At 39.7% G+C, this 24,349-nt stretch overlaps 1 protein-coding gene across 3 annotated transcripts in view; it reads left to right on the plus strand.

Annotated features, from left to right (window-relative positions):
- The window catches only part of LOC110260233 (uncharacterized), a 748,649-nt gene that overhangs the window by 559,539 nt on the left and 164,761 nt on the right, over positions 1-24,349 (plus strand). The gene's annotated exons all lie outside the window — the stretch shown is intronic.

The raw sequence follows: 24,349 nt of genomic DNA on the forward strand, positions 1-24,349 counted from the left end.
TGTTCTTGATAGATCTGCTGAAATTACAGTCTGTTTGGAATATCACCTGGCCTCGTTTTCTCACCCACAGAAACTCCTTTTTTGTAGGTAGGATCATATGAAGTGTGTGTGTGTGCACGCACACATGCGTGTGTGCGTGCACACATGCTGATGCCGTTGTGCTTTCTACGAGGTGCAGGAGCTCAAAGGTTACCTACTAATTGCTGAGGTAGGGGTTTGGTCTTCAGAGCACACCTGGGTGAGCTGCAAACAGCTACCTTTCTGAAGACTACTATTTTTTCTTCTTCTTTTCCTTTTTGTTGTTGTTGTTGTTGTTGTGGACAGCGGGAAGTTCTCTCTCAACCCAAAAGCGGTTCTCCTGGGGTTTAGTTCTGAAATGACCCCCTAAGCAGCTGTCAAAATTTCCTTCTCTTCCCCTAGGACCATTTGGGGATTTCACTGCTGAAGAGAGGACAGGGGTCATTAGTTACTGAAACCTGTAATCTGAAACAGCTCCTGGTGCGGCAGCTTCGAAACCCTTCTGACAGACTGGAGAAGGGTAGTCTCAGCTTCTAAACAAATAACCGCCCTCGGTCACACAAGAACCAGAATGATCTGTGTTCTCCCTGACCAGGGTACTCTCTCTGAGGATAAAAGGCCAACCCAAGGACTCCCCACCAAGCCAGCCCATCACAGCTCCTAGAAATGGAGGCTTCTGAGTTGACCCGAGAGACCTTCAAGCCCGCACTCCCATGGATGGACATTTTATTCCGTATGAGGAACATTCCTTTCCAAATAAGAGAAAGGATTATGGCCCAAGGATAACAGCCTGGTCACACGGCAGACATTTCTGTGTGGGCCACAGAGCATCTATACGCATGCTTGCAGGGAGGGGCGACTGGAGAATGGGGAAGAGAGCATATACCCTCCACCACTGAGCCCTCATTTCCTTCTCTCTCGGTCAACACTAACTTCCAAGTGAGAGAAAACAGCATAGTATAGTCCTGGAACAGCCAAGCGCCCCAGCACCTTGGGAATTTGCCCATGCTGCTGAGCTGAGATTTCCCACGATGACCCAATACAATAAATATCGTCTCCTGAAAGGGGAGTGGGATGCAATGGCAAATGCTGCAAGCAGTGAGGGAAGAAGCTGCCTTTGGCTGAGAGTGAGAATGCCAGGGGTCCTATCACATCTGTCTTCTTTACTTTAAAATTCCAAACGCTCTTATTGCTCACCTAAATTCTCAGGTCTTTTCCTATGGCCCCATGGCCTACCTGATCATTAACTTTGCTCTGACAGGTGGAAGCTGGAGCAATGGCTCTGGGAGGCCATTTTTCTTTGCAGGAGAAATTCTGCATTGGCTGTTAAAATATTTCCTTCTCTCACATCCTTACTCTTAACTTTGCAAAACAATAATAGGTGGTTCTGTGGAGGCAAAAGTAAGAAACCAGAAGCGAATCATTAATCCATCGTGTGACGTGTTGCCATACTTTACAGTTTGACTCATTGGTGAGTAGTTTCTAGTACATGTGAGAGAAATAGAATTCAAGTGAATGAGTGTCAAAGGTGGAGAAACAACTTAAAATCATTTTAAGTTGTTAAAGATAAGTCCAAAGAAGAGGAGACAAGTAATATTCAAAGGCAGGAAGGAGAATATTTGGCTATAGATTTCAACTGGGAAAAAGCGATAGGGAAGGTTGAGGTTCCAAATTGTGAGTTTTGCAACTAGCACGTATATAGATACACAGACGTATTTGTACCTATTTATTATGGTCCTGTGAGTATGGAGATATGTGCTAGTTGCTCATGTGAATTGCCTGCGAGGTGAGTGTAGAGTGAGAATGTATAAGAAGGGTGGGGTAGGCTGATATATACAGGGTAAGATGGAGATGAGTCCAAAAATATGTGTTTGGAAAGCAATGCAGATCAAAAAAGAAAATCCCCTATCTTGTTGACAGTTGGTTTTGGTGGGCATTTTGCTGCTCATCCCAGTTTCCTAGGCAACCGGCTTCCAAACCATCCTGAATTACAGGTTGTCCTCTCCGCCCACTCTCCATCACAAGCTTGTAGCAACTGAAGGGGAAACATGCAATTTATAATAGTTACCTCTGGGAATAAATATTCTGTCAGCCACTAGAACATAACTGACAAACAACCAAAGATCTGGTTCCGCTTCCCAGTGCTATATGTTGTCAGCAGTAGCTAGTACCTGTGCAAAAAAGAAAAAAAAAAAATTGTACAACTATCTTACACATGGTTTGCTATTTCACTTGCAGAGAGGATGTGTGTATTTATGCAAAACCATTGTTATAATGCTAAAAGTACTAGGTCCTCATGATTTGCATTCCCCAAATTTAAGCTCTTATTTCAGGAATATTTCATGTTGTCATTTTTTGCATGTAACTATTCTTTAAAAGAACATAAGAAAATGTGCTCTTTTTAAAATAATAAATGTGCATTTTTTTTTTTTATCTTTTTGCCTTTTCTAGGGCCGCTTCCCATGGCATATGGAGGTTCCCAGGCTAGGGGTCTAATCAGAGCTATGCCACTGGCCTACACCACAGCCACAGCAACGCAGGATCCGAGCCACATCTGCAACCTACACCACAGCTCACGGCAACGCCAGATCCTTAACCCACTGAGCAAGGCCAGGGATTGAACCCGCAACCTCATGGTTCCTAGTCAGATTCGTTAACCCACTGCACCACGACAGGAACTCTCTTAAAATAATGTGCTTTTTGATCCTGTTTGTATCTTTCTTGTTTGTGTGTAGAGGCAGTGGAGTGGAGTGGTTTAATGTATGGACTTTCAAATGCATAGACAGACTTAGTTTCAGTTTCTGGTTTGACCATTTTCTTAGATGTGTGACCTTGAACAAGTACCTGACCTCTGTGATTTTCAATTTCTCATCTGTAGAGTGGGGACATTAATAGAATCCATCTTACAGAATTCTTGTGAAGAGTCAAAGAGACAATGTGTATAAAAATTTTCAGCATGGCATCTGCCGCAGAACCACTTTTTTGTAGGTGTAAGTTGCTGTGCATTTGACTGTCCAAGTAAAATACTTTGACTGTCCCTGAGACATTGACCCCAGTCTTCGTAGAGGCTAAGAATTACTCAAGAAATGGAAGCAGAGTTTTTTTGGAAAGAAGACCCGAGAACTTAACCTGCCATCCACTCTATGACTTTGAGTAGGTGCCTCAAATTCTCTGGGCTCAGCTTTCTTGAATAATAGATTTGTGCCTGCCTTCTCCTACCCACTTAGAGCAGAGTGCCATTCAGAATATGTCCTCAATAAAGAGGACACAACAGGAGAGTAAATGCACGCTCAATCAGTATAATCACCTACTAAAGATGCTGGACTTACATATTCCCACACAGACTATAAAGATATTATTTCTAAGTTGGGTAGCATTTTCTTAGCAAGGTGGTTTTATGGTTATTACTGCAGCATGAGTTTTTCAAAAGTTCCATCCAGGAACTTGTAAACAAAGACATTGGAAATTTAATTGGATTGTATTTTAAAGAACATTATGAAAATTTCATTTTAATCTAAAGTGAATGTGTATGAAACACAAACCATCTCCTGATACTTCATACTTCACTTGAAAACAAACTGAAAGTCATTTGAATTTTCTTTTCTTCTTGATAAAATGGAACTATATAACTCTTTTTTTTGGGGGGGGAGCATTTTTATTTTTAAAGAGATCATTGGAACTTGCATTTGTTGACAAAAGAAAGGCTTGATAAAATATTGATACTAAAACAATAAAAGAAATATTTTATTAAGCCTGATAGATGCAAATAAATAATACATGTATAATCGAGCAATGTTCTGGTGAGGAGAAATATTGGGGCTAGGTAGTTAAAATGTTTACAAAGTATATCTTTTCTTGATTAGCCTCTACCTCTCATGCTTCCTTTTCCAAGCATTTTGCAAATTAAACTAACCCTTAAAATGCATCTTCCCAGGTAGATATATATGGTTGACTGTGTCTCGCAAACTCCAAAGCAGTTTTCTGCTAGCTTTATATTTTCATCAGAGTATACGTCTCTATTCTTTATTTTATTTACATTGGCAAGCAAGAGGAAGTTCAAGGACCTAACCCATGATTTTAATACATTACAAAAAGAGAGGCAGACAAAAACACCCTTCCTAATATTTCAACTCCTTGATCTATAAATGTTCAGAATCATTGAAAACCAAAGCACTGAATCCCTGAATTTAAAAAGAGAGAGAGAAGAGACCCCTCTTGTCATTATCTAGAATGCCACCATTTAATTTTCTTGAGTACAGTTTACTTCCTTTAGTAAAAGTCTTGAGGGGCTGATAATTTGTCTTAGGAGAAGGATTTTCACAGCAAGTCCCTTGATAAATGCCAGAAGAGCAAAGGCATAGCTCATCTCCTCCTCCGAATCTCAAAGCCTGGATTTATTTGACTCAAGGCTGACAAGCCTGACTCTCAGGAGATAGTCCAGGAGACAAGACAAAAGCTGCCTCGAAGCTTTTCCCTGAAAGACAGAGCCATCGCTTTTTACGTCAAACCCAAGGTGCATCCGGGGACGGCAGCTGGGTTTTCTGCTTGGAAGCACAACCACAAGGCATTGCAACTAATCCATCGCTTCTTTTGGTATTAGTGAATTTGCATCCATCTAGTCCACATTTTAAAATGCTGCTAATCCAATTGTAGCAAATCTCACCACCACCACCAGAGGATGAGTTCTTTGAACTTGCATCCAGCAAACAAGTCAGGCATATTACCTTTTGCACCCCAAGACCCTCTACTTAAGCACCCAGATATTGGTATAATGACAAGATGGTAGGAATTTCCATTTCCTTCACAATCAGCTAACTCTGAAGGAGAAGGAAAATATTTATTTAATTATAACAAGTGAACACATAACACATCATTGAAAATAGCATATTTGACAACAGATTTCTTTACCTGCCTAAGATAATATTCCCCTTTACTCTTTGAAATCAAAATCTAAGATTTGTGTGAGTATTCACTAGAATTATCATGCTTCATCATTCACTGAATAAACATTTCACTTTAAACATTCTAAGTGTTCAGATTAAACTTCTGCAAAAATGATATCCAACACACAGAGATGATCAACGTCCTGTATATTTTCAGTATTATTGCTGCAGCAAAAATCAATATGGCGAAACAGTCTGAATGGTTTTTGATAGAAGTTAGTTAGAATGAAATTTGTCATAACCTGCATTTCCTAGTCACAAGTTAGTTTCTAAGAAAGCTGGTAAAATAATAAACTCAGATGCCCCTTGGCCATTTTCTACTGAAGGAAACAGAAGGAGAAATCAATTCTATGATTAACAAATGCCCCAATGAGTACTAATTCTCCGTCACTTCTTAGAATCACCACTATTATGGATGTTGCCATTAGCAAATGGGGAATAGTTCTTTTTTTAAACATGTTTTTAATTGAAGTAACATTCGTTTATGACATATGTCTCATGTGTACAATGTTATGTTATTATTTCTATATACCCTACAGCATGCTCACCATTAAAAATTTAGTTTTTATGTGTCACCATATAGTCAATTCTCCTTTACCTATTCCCCCCTCTTCCCCTCTGGTAACCACTACACTGTTCTCTGTATTTACATGTTTGTTTCTGTTTGGTTTGGTTTGTTCATTTATTTTGTTTGTTTGCTTGTTTTTTATATTCCACATATGAATAAAATCATATAATATTTGTCTTTCTCTTAGTTTGTTATTTCCATCCATGTTGCCACAAATGGCAAGATTTCATCTTTTTGTGGCTGAGTAGTATTCCATTGTGTATATCTACAACCTCTTCTTCATCTATTCATCAACCGACGACAAGCACGTAGGTGGTTTCCATATCCTGGCTATTGCAACAATGCTACAATAAGACCTGAAATCATAAAACTCCTAGGAGAAAGCATAGGCAGTATACTCTTTGATATTAGTCTTAGCAATATCTTTCTAGCTATGCCTCCTCAGGCAGGGGAAACAAAAGCAAAAGAATAAACAAATGAGACTACATCAAATTAAAAAACTTTTGCATGGCAAAGTGAACCATCCACAAAATGAAAAGACAACCTCCGAATGGGAGAAGATATTTGCAAATGATATATCCAATACAGGACTACTATCCAAAATATATGATGAGGAGTTCCTGTGGTGGCACAGTGGAAACAAATCTGACTAGTTGATTTCAAAGAGTAAAGGGGAATATTATCTGACTAGTATCCATGAGGTTCAGTCCCTGGCCTCACTCAGTGGGTCAGGGATCTGGCGTTGCCTTGAGCTGTGGCGTAGGTTGAAGATTCGGCTCAGATCCCATGTTTCTGTGGCTGTGGTGAAGGCCAGCAGCTGTAGCTCTGATTTGACCCCTAGCCAGGGAACTTCCATATGCCACGGGTGCAGCCCTAAAATACATATGAGGCATAGTTCTTTGTCATCTGCTTTCTACTACATAGTCATTTCTCCTTTTTAATAAAGACCAGGCCCTCAACTAAAGTGAGGTATACAAGTTAGTCCTAAGATGTGAATACAAGGATTCATGGGCTGCTCAAATACAACCTTCCACTGTTGGCTGACCAGATTCCAGGCCTCACGCATTCCACTTACTCCACATGGTCATTTGCCTCTAATGCAAATGCTTTGCTAGGAAGATGCAATTATTTAATTTCTATCTAGTGGCTTGGCTTAGACAGTATGATATACTTCCCTGCATTAAACTTCTCCGAGGCTATTGCTCCTCAGGGCTAACTTGTTTAATACCTGAATCCAGCCCAGCCACTCATTTTAACTGATTCTGCTGCTGTGCTGACCATGCTTTCATGCTAAATGCACACAGATTATAAATGTGGGGGCTGCAAATTCTAGTTCTGTCCTTTTTACAAATGTTCAGTGTGTCAGTGAATATGTTTGCTTCTTTCTGCTTCAATTCCCTAACCAGAAAATGTTGAATGACTGTAGTGAGCCACTTCTGAAGATTCTTGTGAGTAAAAATAATCCCCTTGCTCCTTCAGAGATAAAAAAAACATTCCCCAAGTATTGAGTGTTGTTGAATATATTAAATATTGAGAAATCATTTATGAATACAATCAATACAACATACCAGAAAGTAAATACCACCTACATAAAAATTTTTCAACGTATTTTGCATTTAAAAAGTAACATAAACACAGAAAAAATATCTTTAAAATTCAAGAAAGAAGACAATGGACAGGAAGTCTTCCTACTAAGACACTAGGCTAAAATACAGGGAATAAGTCAATTTTAAGAGTATCCAGGGGAGTTCCCATCATGGCTCAGCAGGAAACAAATCTGACCAGCATCCATGAGGATGCAGGTTCGACCCCTGGCTTTACGCTTCACTCAGTGGGTTAAGGATCTGGAGTCGCCATGAGCTGTGGTGAAGGTCACAGACACAACTCAGAACTGGCATTGCTGTGGCTGTGGTTTAGGCCAGCAGCTGTAGCTCCAATTGGACCCCTAGTCTGGGATCCTCCGTATGATGTGGGTGTGGCCTTGAAACGACCAAAAAAGAAAAGAAAAGAAAAGGAAAGAATATCCTGAACATCTTCAGGGAACTCTTTGTGCATTTATGGGCACACATACACAAACTTTTTTTGCAGTCCAACTTAATGTGTATTTTAAGAATGACGTATAAGCCTGTCAACAGTTAATCATTTCCATGTAATTTCTTACTTGTTAATAGACTTTCCTTTATGCCACAATTTCAGTTTCACAAAGAAATTAAGTGGACTGTACAGATTTCTTTAAACCTCCTGCACCCCACACATGTAGCCTCCCCATTATCAACATTCCCCACAAGAGTGATGCATTTGTTACAGTTAATGAACTTACACAGGCACAACTTTACACACAAAGCCCACAGTTTACATTAGGGTTCACTCCTGGTGTTTTACATTCTATTAAGTTTGGACAAAATGTATCCAGCATTATAGTAACACACAGTTTCACTGACCTAAAAATTCTTTGACAGACACCTTTTTAAACCAAATTTGTCTGATTTTTATGAGGCTGCTATCAATGAATCCTAAGGTAGCATCAATAATAAAGCTGTTTTCTTTCCTTTTGCTCTTGCTGGGAGAATCCCAGGCCTGTCCTCTACCTACTGGACCAAGATGATTTGATGGTTGTGGCTGTTGTCCCATAACCCCCACAGGCCAGCACATACAGTCCCATGTCCCACCTCACGTCTTGTTTACCAGCAAATTGAACAGGCTAAAGTTCACAGAAGTTGCTTTTCATTGGAAGAAAAGTAAAAGAAGAAAGCAAGAAGCCCTCAGAGACAACCTCAGCTCTTTGTTCAACCCAACAGTTGGCACATCCACCTCTTCCCCACCTCCTCCCAAGCTTTGATGAAATTCCTACTGATAATGGCTGAGATCTATGCTCATGCCAAGCTCTAGTAAATTAAACAGACACAATTCCTGCTCTCTGAGAATTTATAATCTTGGGGAGATCTGCCTTTGAAAAGCAATCCATTGGTCCTAGGTGACATACCATAGTCATCCCAAACTAGCAAATGTGTTCCATTATGGCCAAGATATTTATAGTTGAAGTACATGACACTCATTCACAAGACCTGAACAGAGAGAATATTAAAGTAATTATCATCAGCCCCAGTCACCTTCCATGCCAACACTAAAAAAAATACAATCTCCTCTCTTAGCCCCTTGGATGACTAGATCTGGCTCTGTCAATCAAAAACAGTATCACACATCATGCATCATCTTATAGTTGCTCACAGTTTTAAAAAGAAAATCTCACTCTCTAGAGCCTGAAATTATAGACACTGAGGCTTATGACATTGTTCTGAAGAGCTAGACAACTTGAAATGTTTACTTTGTCATATGAATCCAAATATTTTCCCGTCTTTCAGGGAAATGTCACAAGAAGGTGACTTTCTTTTAGGTTTCAAAAATAAATGTGGTACACATAATAAGTAGACTTGAGAGTTATCTAAAATGAACACCTGAATATGTCGTGTTGGCCTTAATGTAACCAACAGAAACCAGAGGATATGTCCAGTTTTCTAGAAGTTTCTCTTCTAGAAAGCATCATGGTATAGAATTGATTGTGGATAATTTCCACTAAGGTAGTCCCCTTATATTTTTTAAACTGGCACTCAAAAGAGTAAGCTTCTGTTACCTGGAATTGGCCCTCTTAGACACCTGCCCAATACTGCCTCCTCTTCTTGGAACACTCCTCCTTCCAGCTGAGCACATGGATGCCACTTTCTCATCTTGAAGGTCTCGGCTCATATAGCCCTTCTCAGATCCCCCTGTGAAAACAAGTGGGATTTCAGCCCTCTCCAGTTTCTCTCCTCCACAGCACCCTCTCCATTCCTTTCAGAGCCCTTATTTCTATCTGTGTTAATCCTCCTTATCTTTTGTTCTGGTCTCATCTGCTCTTGCAAGAATGGAAGCTCTTGAGGGGCAGGGGTTTTGCTGTTTTACACTCTTGTATCCCCAATTTCTGGTACACAATATCTGGTATATCATGGGTGAATAGTACAGTTTTTGTAAATCAGTGAAGGAAGCAATGAATGATGGATGGATGCACGCATGCATGCATGCAAGGATGAAAGGATGGATGGATGAAAGATACTAGGAAGAAAGTATTGCACTGCTAACTGGTATGTCTAAGTTATATCTATGCTTCCTTTGGGGGTAGGGGGAGACAGCAGAGAGAAGATCATGCAAGAACATGTGAAAGTAAAAAAAGATAACTCCATCATTTACTAGTTAAATTATTACATAGCTAGATCTATTTTAATTAATTTTCATCTTAAAATTCAGAAAATCATTGCTTATTTCTTTTAATAAAATTTGCAGAGTATACTTTATTCCAGTGCTATGTAAATGTCTTTTTTTTTTTTTTTTTTTTTTTGCCTTTTCTTGAGCCGCTCCTGTGGCATATGGAGGTTCCCAGGCTAGGGGTTGAATTGGAGCTGTAGCCGCAGGCCTACACCACTGCTCAAGGCAACGCTGGATCCTTAACCCACTGAGCAAGGCCAGGGATCGAACCCCCAACCTCATGGTTCCTAGTCAGATTCGTTAACCACTGCACCACGACGGGAACTCCTCAATTTCTAAGTACATTTGGACAATATAGATGCATTTTTAAAATACACATGGAGGGAGCCAATTTTATTATGAGATGTGGGGAGTTCTGCATTATTTCTCATTGATGCGAAACTAATTGGCTTTACCCATTTGTTGCACAAATATTTGTTCTTCCACTGTATCATCCTTATAATTGCAGCTGAAATTAAAAGAGGGCACAACCACCTGGCAAAATCTGGAGCAGGAAGCTTCACATTTCCAAGTGTGCTGGCCACATTGGCTTTCCAAGCCTCAAGAGCCATTGCTGATAGACATTTCTCCCAATAATGCTACCCCACTGATGGCATCAGTTTTCCATGTGCATCTCCAATTACACCAGTATTTGGTGAATTTTTTTTTTGAGCTGAAAAGAAATACCTAAAATATACAAGTTATCTAAGTTTCCAGAAGCAGAAATGAAAATCAGCAGCATTAACTCCTCATTCTTCATATTGACCACATTAGAGTGATAGAAATAGTGGCTGGTGTCTCTTCATGTGAAATGGAGAAGGAATGATGAAAAGTATAAGAGAATGGAAAAATTCAAACATAAAGAACCAAAGCCCATAAGACAAAGCTACATTTCCAAATTTAGGTGCTAGATTAAAAAATTCAATAAATGCAACAAAGAACTTTCTGAAATACCCAAATTTCTTATCCTGATAAAATTCTCCATGTATGCCGCTGATATAACCAACTAGGGATCTCCTGGCTCCTCAAAAGATGTGGCTTTAACCTTAAATACCATGCATTATGGAAATCCAAAGTCTTCCTTGTATTTTGGCAACTTTCTTAGGGTGCAGAAAGGACGTAGAGAGTAGGAGAGTATCTGTCTTCAGGTTCTGCTTCTATGTATTAATAATGTATTAAGCCAGAAAAGAAACTATCCTTCATTTTCACAGAAGAAATCTATGCACACAATGCACTGAGCTATGTAGCAGACTGACTGAAGATTAAGGGCAAAGATGAAGGAAGAAACTAAACTGCAGCCATATAGAAAAATCTGAACTAGAACTGCAGTCATCCCTGTACTGAAAAGATACCTCAGTCGTCTTACTAAAGGGCTTAAAGTTTTCCATAATCTTTTATCCACCTTGTCTCAATGTTCCCATCTTGCTGACATATATCTCTTTATTCTTTTTTCTATTCTTCCTTCCTCTTGGAATCATAGCACTGTCTTAAATTTATGACAGAGTAATTTGGGGATAATCTTCCATTGCCTGGTTAGTCAGCTCTCAATCCTCATGCTAGGATGCTGGTCAAGATATTTTCTCAAATGAGAAGAGTCTTCACACTGAATATAATTCTGATGCTAGAATTTTAATATCACAATATTTTCACCCTCATTTCATTGGATAGTGCTATATGGGTGGTCATCTTTGCTGCCATTCACTGATTTTTGGTTCTTTTCTCTTTCTGGACACAGCCCTCTTGAGATTGGATTGGACAAGTCATGTTGCTAATTCCGTCCAATGTGCTGAAGGTGGAAGCCACATGAATTACTTGCTCTTTTTGGCATTGAAATGCCACTGTGAGCTCCCCCAATATTGATTTTGTCCTACTGTGACAACCACAAAACTTGAACTTGAGTGTGTAGAACTTGAGTCCATCTCAGCTTGGGTGCCTGAGTGACAATGATGAATTAGCAGAGCCTCCCTATTGACCTACACTGGACTTGTAACATGAAGCAAAACAAATCTTTGCTGCTGTGAGCCTCTGGGAACTGTGGCTTATTTGTTCTTGCAGCATAATCTAGCCTCTTATGACTTATACAATATTCTTTTTTTCTTTTTCTAGTTTTTTAGAGCCACACCTATGGCAAATGGAAGTTCCCACGCTAGGGGTTGAATCAGAGCTACAGCTGCCAGTCTATGACACAGCCACAGCAATGCCAGATGTGAGCCATGCCTGTGACCTATACCACAGCTCATGGCAACAACAGATCCTTAACCCACTGAACGAGGCCAGGGATCAAATCCGCAACCTCATGGTTCCTAGTAGGATTCATTTCCACTGTGCCACAATGGGAACTCCCTATAAGGTATTCTTATCACAAAGGCTTGACACAAATCTTGCTCATCTCTCCCTATGGTAAAAGAGTACATCCCCTTAAACTAGATTTTATTCTTAGGGAAATGAGCACTTAAAACAGGTTCTGCATTTTGGCAGTGTTATCTCTGAGCCTCAAGGCCTTAAAGGCACACAATTTTTGGAGAATTTGCTCATGGGAACGAGTTGATCTTTCTGCCCAACACTCTCCTCCCCAGCTTTGCCTTTGCTTCAGACATCGCCTATCAATCGCCTATCAAGTTACAACAACCAGGCACTTGCTACTCAACTGTAAAGAGAAGGGAGGTTTCCCCACCATAAGTCAATATACAGTTTTTCTGGCCAATACCCAATGCAGGTTCTTTCATTGCCTTCATCAATAGCTCCCAATGTCTTTAGTGTCCTTTCTGAGGTCTAGTATCATCGCACCTGAAAGTGAATTGAGAAATTAAAGCAACTGTGTGAGGTATATTAAGAATGACATGTTGTGTTCTAAATTAGAAAGAAGTAGTGTTGCATATAGGTATAAATGTACTAAAAAGCCTTGAAGTATATACATAAAACAAATGGTAAATCATACCTCAAAAAAATCTGTTAAGGAATTCCCGTCGTGGCGCAGTGATTAATGAATCCGACTAGGAACCATGAGATTGCGGGTTCAATCCCTGCCCTTGCTCAGTGGGTTAATGATCCAGCGTTGCCGTGAGCTGTGGTGTAGGTTGCGGCTCGGATCCCACGTTGCTGTGGCTCTGGCATAGGCCAGTGGCTACAGCTCTGATTGGACCCCTAGCCTGGGAACCTCCGTATACTGTGAGAGCGGCCCAAAGAAATAGCAAAAAGACAAAAAAAAAAAATCTGTTAAAAACAAAGTGAAATATATGATTGTTTTAAATAAGGTATAATTTTAAAAACCAAGTGTTGCCTTGTGTTATGAAATGTTCATATTACTCTATACACAAAAGATATCATAAACTTTCATTTCAGTATTTCAAGAAGTGTGCCTGTGTCCCCAAGGTATTAATGGCTAATAATGAAATTAGTTCAGGTTTCTAATTAATTTACATTTAAAGATGCCATCGTGTTATTTTAATATTGATGGCCTGTTTATGCAAATGTCATCATTAGTCTCATTCTGATGTCTGTTTATTCATGGAATAAAATTAAGTAGGTCACATTTTTAAAACATGAAGGCTCTGGTCAGGGGAACGGACCTTTAGTCTCTGTGTCATCTGAGTAAATGGGAAAGCTTAAATTCTGTCTATTGTCATGTATTAAAACTTAGGCCCAGGATAGGGGGGTTACTTTCTCAGTGGCAGGAGAAAATAGTGAAGGTGGAAGAGGTAGAGCCTGGCCTGAGGCCTGCCCTCTAAGGTGAGATGGAAGATGCAGAAGCTTCCCTTGCAGTCATTCAGCAATATCTGCTGCATGGCTACTTGATGCCAAGCTATGTGCTCACTGCTCATGCTATAATGTTGCCCATGGCCGGCAGGTCCCTCTCCTATGGAGCGTGTTTTCTAATGGTGGAGAAGGATGCCTGGGACAGTATAAAAATCCATGGAAGGCTCAGTCAGGACTTAAGGAGCCATTGATTCAAGGATTTCCATAGAGAGCAGAGGAGCAGAGCCCCATGGAGGGGAATGGAGACTGAGGTCCTCTGAGAAGTGAAGGCAGATTGTGAGCATCGACAAGGAGGCAAGGACACTGGCAGGCTCTGTGGCCCTCACCTGTCAGAAGGGACGCTAGGCTTCAGTGAGGGGTCAGGCAGTGCAGAGGTCTTCAAGGAACACACAGAGATTGAGTGTGGTGTGGAACTTAATCCCCAGGCCTACTAAATGAGAGGTGAGACTCTTTAGAGGGCCGCAACTATGAGTTCATCTGGGGCCCTCTGTTTGAATGTGAGACCTCAGATGAGGAATCCTTAGAGGTGGTCAACCAGGCAGTGGATGCTGTGACGATATGGATGAGGAGGCGGTGGTTAATAGCGTGAGCCCTGGGAGTAGAAAACCTGGGTTTGAATCGCAGTTCTGCCGTTCATGAGCTAGGTAACTTTGAGCACGTGGTATAATCAGTTTATTTATCTGTAAAAATCAGTGACCATCATAGCACCTAATTTATTGGATTGTTATGATTATTAGATGAGATAATATAGGAACAGTGCTTAAAATATTGCCTAGCCCTTCACAACTCAAGAAATGTTACTTATTATTTTTTTAATTTATTTTATTGAAATATAGCTGATTTACAGTGTTGTATTAATTTCTGCTATACAGCAAGTGATTTAGATATAGATATCGATATATAGATATATATTGTTTTTCATTTTCTTTTCCATTACGGTTTATCAGAGGATATTGAATATAGTTCCCTGTGCTATACAGTAGGACCTTGTTGTTTATCCATTCTATATGAAATAGTTTGCATCTGCTACTCCTACTCAACCCATCCCCTCAACCCTCCTCCCCTTTGGTAATTGCAAATCTGTTCCCTGTGTCTGTGAGTCTGTTTCATAGATAAGTTCATTTGTGTCATATTGTCAAGTACAAGGGATATAATATGGTATTTTTCTCTCTTTCTAACTTGACTTCACTTTGTATGATAATCTCTAGTTCCATGTACATTGCTGCAAATGGCATTATTTCATTCTTTTTTGTGGCTGAATAGTATTCCATTGTATATATGTCCACAACTTCTTTATCCACTCCTCTGTTGATGGACATTTAGGTTGTTTCCATGTCTTAGCTATTGTGAATAGAGCTTCTATGAACATAGTGGTGCATGTATCTTTTTGAATTATATTTTTGGCTGTATATATATCCAGGAGTGAGGTTGCCAGATCATATGGCAACTCTATTTTTAGTTTTCTTAAGTAACCTCCATACTATTTTCCAATGTGGCTGCACCAATTTACATTCCCACCAACAATGTAGGAGGGTTCCCTTTCTCCACACCCTCTCCAGCACTTGCTATTTATAGACTTTTTAATTATGGCCATTCTGATTGGTGTGAGGTAGTACCTCATTGTAGTTTTGATTTGCATTTCTCTAATAATTTGTGATATTGAGCATCTTTTCATGTTCCCATTGGCATCTGTATGTCTTCTTGGGTGAGATGTCTAATTTAAGTCTTCTGCCCATTTTCCAATTGGGTTTTTTTTTAAAATTGAGTTGAATGAGCTGTTTGTACATTTTGGAAATTAAACCCTTTTCAGTCACATTACCTGCAAGTATTTTCTCTCAGTCTATAGGTTGTATTTTTATTTTGTTTATTGTTTCCTTTGCTATACAAAAGCTTGTAATTTTTATTAGATCCTATTTGTTCATTTTTGTTTTTATTTTTATTGCCTTGGGAGATTGGCCTAAGAACACATTGGTACAATTTATGTCAGAGAATATTTTGCCTATAATCTCTTTCTAAGAGTTTTATGGTGTCATGTCTTATGTTTACGTCTTTAATCCATTTTTAGTTTTTTGGGTTTTTTTTTTTTTTGAGTATGGCATGAGGGTGTGTTCTAACTTTATTGGTTTTATGTGTGGCTGTCCAACTTTCCCAACACCACTTGCTGAAGAGACTGTCTTTTCTTCATTGTATATTCTTGCCTCCTTTGTCTATTAAGTGACCGTAGGTGTATAGGTTTTTTTTTCCCTGACCTCTCTATTTGGTTCCATTGATCTATTCGTCTGCTTTTATGCCAATACCACACTGTCTTGTACCTTTGTAGTATTATTTGAAGTCTGGGAGGGTTATAGCACCTACTTTGTTCTTTTTCTTCAGGATTGCTTTGGCAATTCTAGGTCTTTTATGGTTCCATATAAATTTTAGAATATTTGTTCTAGTTCTGTGAAAAATGTCATGGGTAATTTGAAAGGGATTGCATGAAATCTGTACATTGATTTGGGTAGTACAGCATTTTAATACATTACCTATTATTAAAGATGCCAGGGCTTAACCTTTGCAGCTGCAAATAGGTCTCTTGATCTCATTTCCCCACATTAAGATCCTACTATAAACCAATTAGAGCGAGTCTACAGCCATACAGAAGCCAGTCCTATCACTGCTTCTAAGTCTTAGTTACTAATGAATAAGTAGTCAGCTTGGGTATAAACACTCAGTAAAGCAGTGTCAAATATAAATGACAACTCTGACACCATTTCCATTTCAGTAAAAGTCCACATACCATAGAAGATACAGCATTAGGCCTTCCCTGCACTACAGCTGCTACCTCCTCTTAAGATGCTAGGTTTCCTATGAGCATCTTAAGAATGGGGTGTTACATGGTATTAGCCATGCAGAGTAAAACTTGCTTAATGACCATGCTTATGACCAGATGATGCGATGTGAGTCAGGGCAGGGATTGCAGCACAAAGGAAGAATGGCTGATTGAGTGGTCAGTCTGAGATGGTAAGATAATTCTTAAGAGAGTAATGTTTTCTCATATTTTCCTTTAGGTTCCTCTCTGACTAAAGTAAATGTTGCAAATGAAAAGGTTTCTTACTTCAGCAGCCAGAGCCCCGGCATTGGCCAGAAGTCTCCTTTTCTTTCTTGTTTGCAAAATCAGTCTAAATCAGAAGATGGAAAAGAGGTAGCATGGACTGTCTCCCACAGAATTCTAGCTCAGAGGTGACCTCAAAAGTTTCCTTAACACAAAGTGTGTTAACTAAGGGGGCTAGAATCAATAGCTAACGCTGTGAATTGCTTTGTGAATGCAGTGGAACTCCGAGATTATTGTTTAGAAAAATCTTAGCTGCTAATCTCACAGTTTATTAGCATCACATTCAAATTTCTCTTAGATTGTAAGTGGAGTCTGCCTGGAACCTTTTCTAGAACACTCTTAACTGATAAAGCCGATCAAAACTTGGATGGCTTTTCTAAATTAAGACTTCAATATTACTTGCCATGGAAGCCAAACAAGAGGGCACGGCTGTACTTGGCGTCTCCCAACTCTGACTCCCCAGAGACACTGGGCCTGGCTCAGAGGCTCAGAGGTATTGGCCCGATTTCCAAACTTTGAGTGAGTTTCAACTTTAACAGAATTATTTCCACTATTTTCTCTTTATAAATTCACCAAAATTTTACCATTAATTAATGGCAATGAAAAGATGAATGACTCAAATTGTTATTCAGATCACAAAAGACCAGGCTACTGAGCAATTTCACTCATCAAAACAAAATAACGATGTCTTTCAAGCAAGGAGGTACACTTAGAAGATGAACAGGAATGTTTAGAGACAGTTACACTTTGGGTGGCTGATCTCTTTTAACATGTTTATGCAAAAAAAAAAAAGAGAGAGAAAGAGCCGGCGTGGGGTGGGGGTGGGGACCTGCTATAAAATATTACTCCAAATCCACATTAGTTTGGGGTTGTTATAGATTTTCAAATTCTGAAAATATAACTTATTCAATCTGGTGATACATTGAGAATGTTTTGTGTATTTTTTTAAATGAGCTATTGATCTTAGAAGATTTTAATTTAGATTAGTTCACTTAGAAGTGTAATAAACGGCAGGGCTCACGTGTGGCATCATGAAGCTAGAAATTATTTTAAGAGTATCAGTCATCTGTGCCTCGAATTTAATCAAATCCCTTTATAGAGTTTAAGATGGTATTTGAAATAACCACATAACCTGTCTATGAAAAGATGTTTTGAGTTGTATGTCAAAGTTGAAGAGAAATTAGAAAGACAACTTACAGTTTTAAAAGACCAGTAATGACAGATGGGCAGTTGCTTTTATTTTATTTGTGAGCAACTGTTGTTTTGAAAGGGTTTTTTTTTTTTTTTTTTTTGAGAGAGAGAGAGAGAGAAAGGGAGAGGAGAGGAGGTACAGTATCTGGACCCAGAATGTTTTCTGAGTTAAACTTGGAAGAGCTAAAAATCTTTATGAAATGAGGAGAAAAGCAATGATATAATTTTGGTAACCTCTAGGAAATGAATTCCTGGCCCTTTCCATTTGGAAAGGGCAAATATATTAAAAAGAAAAAATGAGGCATATCTTGCTGTTAGGCTTAACTTGCAATATTTTGCAATATTCAGCCACATATTTACTCTGAAAGGCCTTTGACCTCTGACCATTTTGAGTTTCAGTGAAGATTTCATCACCTTGGTTCTTAAGGGCTAGTGGCTCCCTGCTGAGATGAAGCCAGAGGGCCTTTAGCTTTAGAAGCCAAAGAGGGCACGGCTGTACTTGATGTCTCCCAGCTCTGACTCCCCAGAGACACTGGGCCTGGCTTAGAGGCTCAGAGGTATTGGCCTGATTTCCAAACTTTCCAAGCTAAAGCTGCAGCCTCTAGCTCTCCCTCCATCCTATAACATTCATTTAGAGCCACCTTTCCTGACATCTGTACATGAAGCAACATAAAACCTTACAATATAAATTACAGCTGAGGGATTCATCTGAAATTCTATTTCACTCTTTAATAATTAAAAGTTGAAAACCTCCCTGTAGCTTGATAGCACTCTGTATCGAGAATAAATTTTCTCCTTAAGGCATCCTCCTCCCAAACACAGGAAGCCATCAGCATGTTCTACAGAAATGAGTTCAGTGATTAATAAATCCTCTCCTTTGGGATGTAACTCCATGGCTGAAGCTCTTACTGAGGTGATGTTACATATTCAGAGTTCCCAAATTATACACTCATTTGCACATGTTTGAATTTGGTAGGAGTGCCTCCATTTTTTTTTTTTCATTCATAAAATGGGAAATGGGCAGTAGTGCCCCATTACATAGGCTTGTGCAAGGATTGAATAAGTCCGTGTGAATGAAGTGATTAGAGTAGAGCCTGGCAAACAGGAAACACTATGTGTGTTGGCTGTTGTTATCATTGTTATTGTCTTTGTGTTATTCAGAAGAATCTTTTCACTTCACATGAGTAAGAAATTCTCCAAAGGAGAAGCCCTTCTAGGAGGACAAAAATGATGATAGCTAAAAAAAATCCTTTTTCATTACTTTATGAATCTTAAGTATTCCTAGAATGACACAACATTAATCTTCAAGAGCCTAAAAACCACGCAGTAATAGGGAGAGGGAGCAGTGTTCTGAAAACTTAGGATCATGCCTAAAACATTAAGCAACACTGTATGGGTAGAAAGAGCTACAGGAGGTAGTTTCAGGAGTTCTAGTAAGACTCATGCCTGAATATTAGTCTTTTATAATCATCACTTAATGCTTGAACTCACCCACGTCTAAAGACTTCCTACAAGTAAGACCATTGTCCTTCAAATACACATACGTGGAGAATCAACATCGTCACTATTTCCCAGGACACTTGAATATAAACTAAACTATCAGAACCTTTCCAATTTTACACCATAGCTACCTGAGAAGAGATTTTGATGGTGGCAAGAAAAAAAGAGAGTGATCTAGAGAACAGCCTGACTACCTACTAGTTCGTGAGGTCTGCTGGGAATAAGGTATAATTAATCATTCTAATTCTAATTTCTTTATGTAAAAATCAAGGCAGACTTGAAAGAAGTACCCATAATTAGGCCACTTACGCATTGTGGGTTGTTGTTTTGTTTTGTTTTGTTTGAGCAGATCAGAAAAGGGTGGACTCAAAGCTTGGACTCTTGGAATGGCCTTCATTTTACCCTGTAGTCTATCTAAGTCATAACCCTTTTAAGCAGAAGTCACACATGTGTCATTGGCAAGGGAGCTCTTCCCTGTCCATAAAAATCTCTATAAATCGTTTCCAAGCCATTCACCATAAAAGCACACCATCAACACAATATAAGCAAAAAGAATGTGCTTGCCCTGCAAATGCAGCTTCCAGATAAGCCCCAAACCCCCACTTCTTATCAGCCTACTCCCAAGCACTTCCTATATTAAAAATTTGGAATCACCAATGGCTTTGCACCTGCAATTCTTCCTAGACTGATTTTCTCCAGATCCCAGGATGACTGGCTCCTTCCCATCATTTACATCTCAGCTCATCTTCCACTGCCTCAAGGAGTATTTACCCAACACTCTAGAGAATAACCCCCAAGCCTTACCCCATCTTCAGTCATGGGACCACAGGACTGTCTTTCTTCCACTTCTTATGAAGTGAAAGGTACCAATTTCACCTGTTCATTTGTTTAGCATCTCCCTCCTTTGCCTTAAAGGAGTCTGAAGGAGAGAAAGGACTTTGTCTTCTGCCTCACACATAGTAGGTGCTCAGGACCTAGTTGTGGAGTGAAAGAAAATTACAGTCACAGAAGAATGATCGTAACATGAATACATACTGCTTTTAAGAAGCAGCACAAATTTCTTGAAGAGCTTGGGGGTATGACCAGGAGGATCCAGGGTGAAGAATGCACAAGGAAGAAGTAGGTATCCCCCAAGGAACCAAGAGAACTGAAGACTGATGGGAGGAGGACAGGCTGGCAGATAGGGATACTTGGCAAAGGTCACCTCTAGGTATTTACAAGTGTGCCTCCATCACATGCTAACTACAGCAGTTCCTTTTGCTGGCTTTCCATTGAGAGAAATAAAGAAGGTAGTTGTCTCATATAGCCTAGAATATAATTAAGATCTCCTCATTCTTATTCCTGAGGCTTCTCTGGCAGTCATTCTGGAGGGCTGACTTGGCCATTTTTCACACAGCTCTGGGATAGTCTATGGCCAGGAAAGCATAACCTATGCTTTCTGTCATCTCTCTCCCCATGTGTTTTCTCAGTAGCCTCCAGTCTCTGGGTCTCGCATGGCTGAGAATCTGCTGAAGCAAATATTGTGAGCCTCTGGCTCACTAAACAGCCAATTAATTCACTTTTTAAGATGAAATACTGTGTAATGGGAAGGCTAGGGATTTAAAGCTGACCGGGGTCAACTTAACCTTTGATGAGAGAATTCGCCCTAGTGATTACCCCACAGCTTAAGTGTTCAGTTATAAAACATAATTCCTCCAGATTGATTTTCCAGCCTCTATCATCATCAGATCATTGCTCCTCTGCCATGTATACTCCCTTGGTGTTCCAACGCCCTGTTGTGGAATCTGATTAGCAATTCAGAGGGGCAAGGTAAGAGGAGGATATGAAATAGGAACATGGGGTTCAGCAAAAAAATAGCCTTGTCCATTGAACACTGACCTTGTTTTACTGATCCAAATCCTAATCTCCCTGACAATTCTTTCTAGCCGTAGACAGGCAGTATGGCAGCACTTTCCTGGAGAAACTTTGTAAACCATAGGAAAGAAAGAGTCCCTGTTTTTATGGGTTATGTGTCTGAATTCTCTAATTTGGTGGCTGATAAGACAGTGTCCATTCCCATTTGGAGTTGAGTCATCTATTAATGGTTTTCTACAACACTTGTGCATGTCCTCTGACCCAACTGCCCTGAGACCTTGCAAAAGAAGCAAGTGAGAAAAGTGAAGTCTTTAAGTAATTTGTCATGTTCTGGTTTTCCAAATCTCTTTTCTTTATTAATGGTTCCACTGGTATCCTCACCTATTGTCTGAATCTCTCTCAGAACAACTTCATTATTGTACCAAGAATCGTAATTATTTTATACATTACATCACCATCTTAAAATCGATAGTTCATGATGGGTTGGGGTTGGGGGCAGGGACCAAGCCTGACATACCCAACACTTTTTCCCAGTAGTCAAGCCCTCAGTAAGTTTTACTGAAATGAGTTGAATACATAAAATGTCTACCATGACAATCTCTGTTTATGTATAACTAAAAAGCACTAAACCCTTACAGCATGCTGGCACCTTAACAAACCTGTTATTCACATCTCTGAATCCCAGAGATAAGAATGCGTTAACATAGAATCATAAGGCAGGAAATCATTAAATCAGAATTGAATCCCAGTTGCTGGCAATGCAGCCAAGCACGATACACTGAAACTTCTCCAAACCTTAAATGTTATATACAATAGCAGTGCCTTGCTTTTGGATGGTGCTAATACTTTTGCAACTATTTTCTCATCTGATCTTCACAATAGCACCTGAGAGAGGTAGGGCAGATATTATTATGTCCATTTTGGAGATAATACATTGAGTCATAATATTGATAAGAGACTTGCTTCAGTTCCATAGCAAATGTCAGAGCAGAAAGTTAGCCACTGGTACAATTCCTGCTTCTGGACCCCTAGTTCATTCTTTTCCCACTAAACTGCATTAGGATATATGTCCTCCTAATGCTGCAGTTTTCATAGTTCCATGTGCGTACACACTGCCTGGGGATTTTGTTAATACACAAATTCAGATTCAGTATGTCTGAGGTATCACCAGAAATTCTATGTGTTTAACACACTCCTAGGCAATGTGGATGCTGCTGGTCTTCACATATTTATAACCCCATGGCTTGGCACATAGTAGATGCTCAATAAATATTTGTGGACTTAATGATGTAATGAATGACCAATCCACCTTGACCCAACTTTGGTTCTGTAGTGCTACATAAATAATCAGACCCTCAGGAAAGAAGTAGTGAGTCAATGAATTTGTGGAGCCATCAATATAGCAAAGTGCTGATGTGTAGAATTCCATGTGATCATTCTCATGGACAAATAAAAGATTTCCAGAGCAGGAACGTCCTTGGGACACACCCCAGTGTTCACATTGTGCTAGCTTTTGAGGGCATAATAATGTATTTTGCTTCTGTGATTGCATTCATCAGACTATATTCTTGACCCCCAAAGGTCATATGAAGTTTTATTTTTTTCCCCAAGTACTTTTGGTGCTTTGAAGACATTGCCTCACTAATACATCCTGCCAAGCCTCAATGAAATAAACCAATTTCAGCTTTCTCATTTTTGCCCTGGAAAAGCAGTCTGAGTTGTCCCAGCCTCTCAGGCAGTGCTAGAATTACTGCCTGAGCTTTCTGCCCCTCAGGCTAGATCATGACACCCAGCTGAGTCTCCAGGAGTTTTTCATATCTCTACTTCCTTTATCTGCACAATACACCACTGTGGTGAACAGGGCGTTGCATTTCACATGGACTATTTAACTCTTTAGAACTGAGTTATGAAATGAAGGGCTTTATTCAGAGTCAAGGATGCATACAAGAGAGCTAAATTAAAATGCTATTAACTGTTGGTGAGATAGAACAATACAGCTCACATTAAACCATTTTCTAGGAAGCCTGTCTCTCAAGTCTGGGGCACAAAAAACTCTGGCACTTTGAATCTGTCTCAGGAAATCATGAAAGTTCTGGTCATTTGTAAATTAACTCAGGAACAGTGTTGTCTTCACAAACTCTTAGGAGTAGATATACTTTCCAGGAAGTAGGGTCAGCAGGTGGGGGTGGGAGGGTAATAACTAAAATAGCGGGGGCAGAATGTCATGCCCTTCTTCACAGAGGGACCCAGCCCAGATGCTGCTGCTGGTTGCCTAATCTCTGCAGCCTTCCTCTCACCTGCCTGGGGCTGCTTGGTTCCTACCTGAAGCACAAATTAGCCTCATTATCTAGGACATTTCCAGATGTTAAACAAGAAAGATACTGTGGAATTGAGAATCAAAAACTCTCTAATTCCAACCCTCCTACACTGTTGGTGGGAATGTAGATTGGTATAACCATTATGGAAAATAGTATGGAGGTCCTGGAGGAAACTAAATATAGAACTACTGCGCGATCCAGCAATCCCACTCCTGGGCATCTATGTGGACAAAACTATAATTTGAAAAGATACATGCACCCCTATGTTCATTGCAGCACTTTCCACACTAGCCAAGACATGGAAACAACCTAAATGTCTATCAACAGATGAATGTGGTACATATACACAGTGGAATACTACTAAACCATAAAAAAGAATGAAATAATGCCATTTGTAGCAACATGGCTGCCACTAGGCATTCTCATACTAAGAGAAGTAAATCAGAGAGAGAAAGACAAATATCATATATCTCTTCTATGTGGGGTCTAAAATATGGCACAAATAAACTTTTCTACAAAACAGAAACAGATTCCCAGACATAGAGAACAGGCTCATGGTTGCCAAGGGGGAGCAGGGAGAGAGTGGGATGGACAGGGAGTCTGGTGTTAGTAGATGTAAAATGTTACATTTAGAATGGATAAGCAAAGAGGTCCGACTTTATAGTGTAGGGAACTACATCCAGTTTCTTAGGATGGACCATGGTGGAAAATAATATGAGAAAAAGAATGTATGACTAGGTCATTATGCTGTATAGTATAAACCGACATAACATTGTAGATTAGCCATACTTTACTTCAAAAAAGGAGAGAGAAGAGAGCTCCCCTGTGGCTC

The sequence above is a fragment of the Sus scrofa genome, chromosome 4, assembly GCF_054392235.1.
Source record: "Sus scrofa isolate SSC_HxYL_T2T_F1_AM1 chromosome 4, Sscrofa_HxYL_maternal_Yorkshire_Landrace_v2.0, whole genome shotgun sequence".
Classification (NCBI taxonomy): Eukaryota; Metazoa; Chordata; class Mammalia; order Artiodactyla; family Suidae; genus Sus; species Sus scrofa.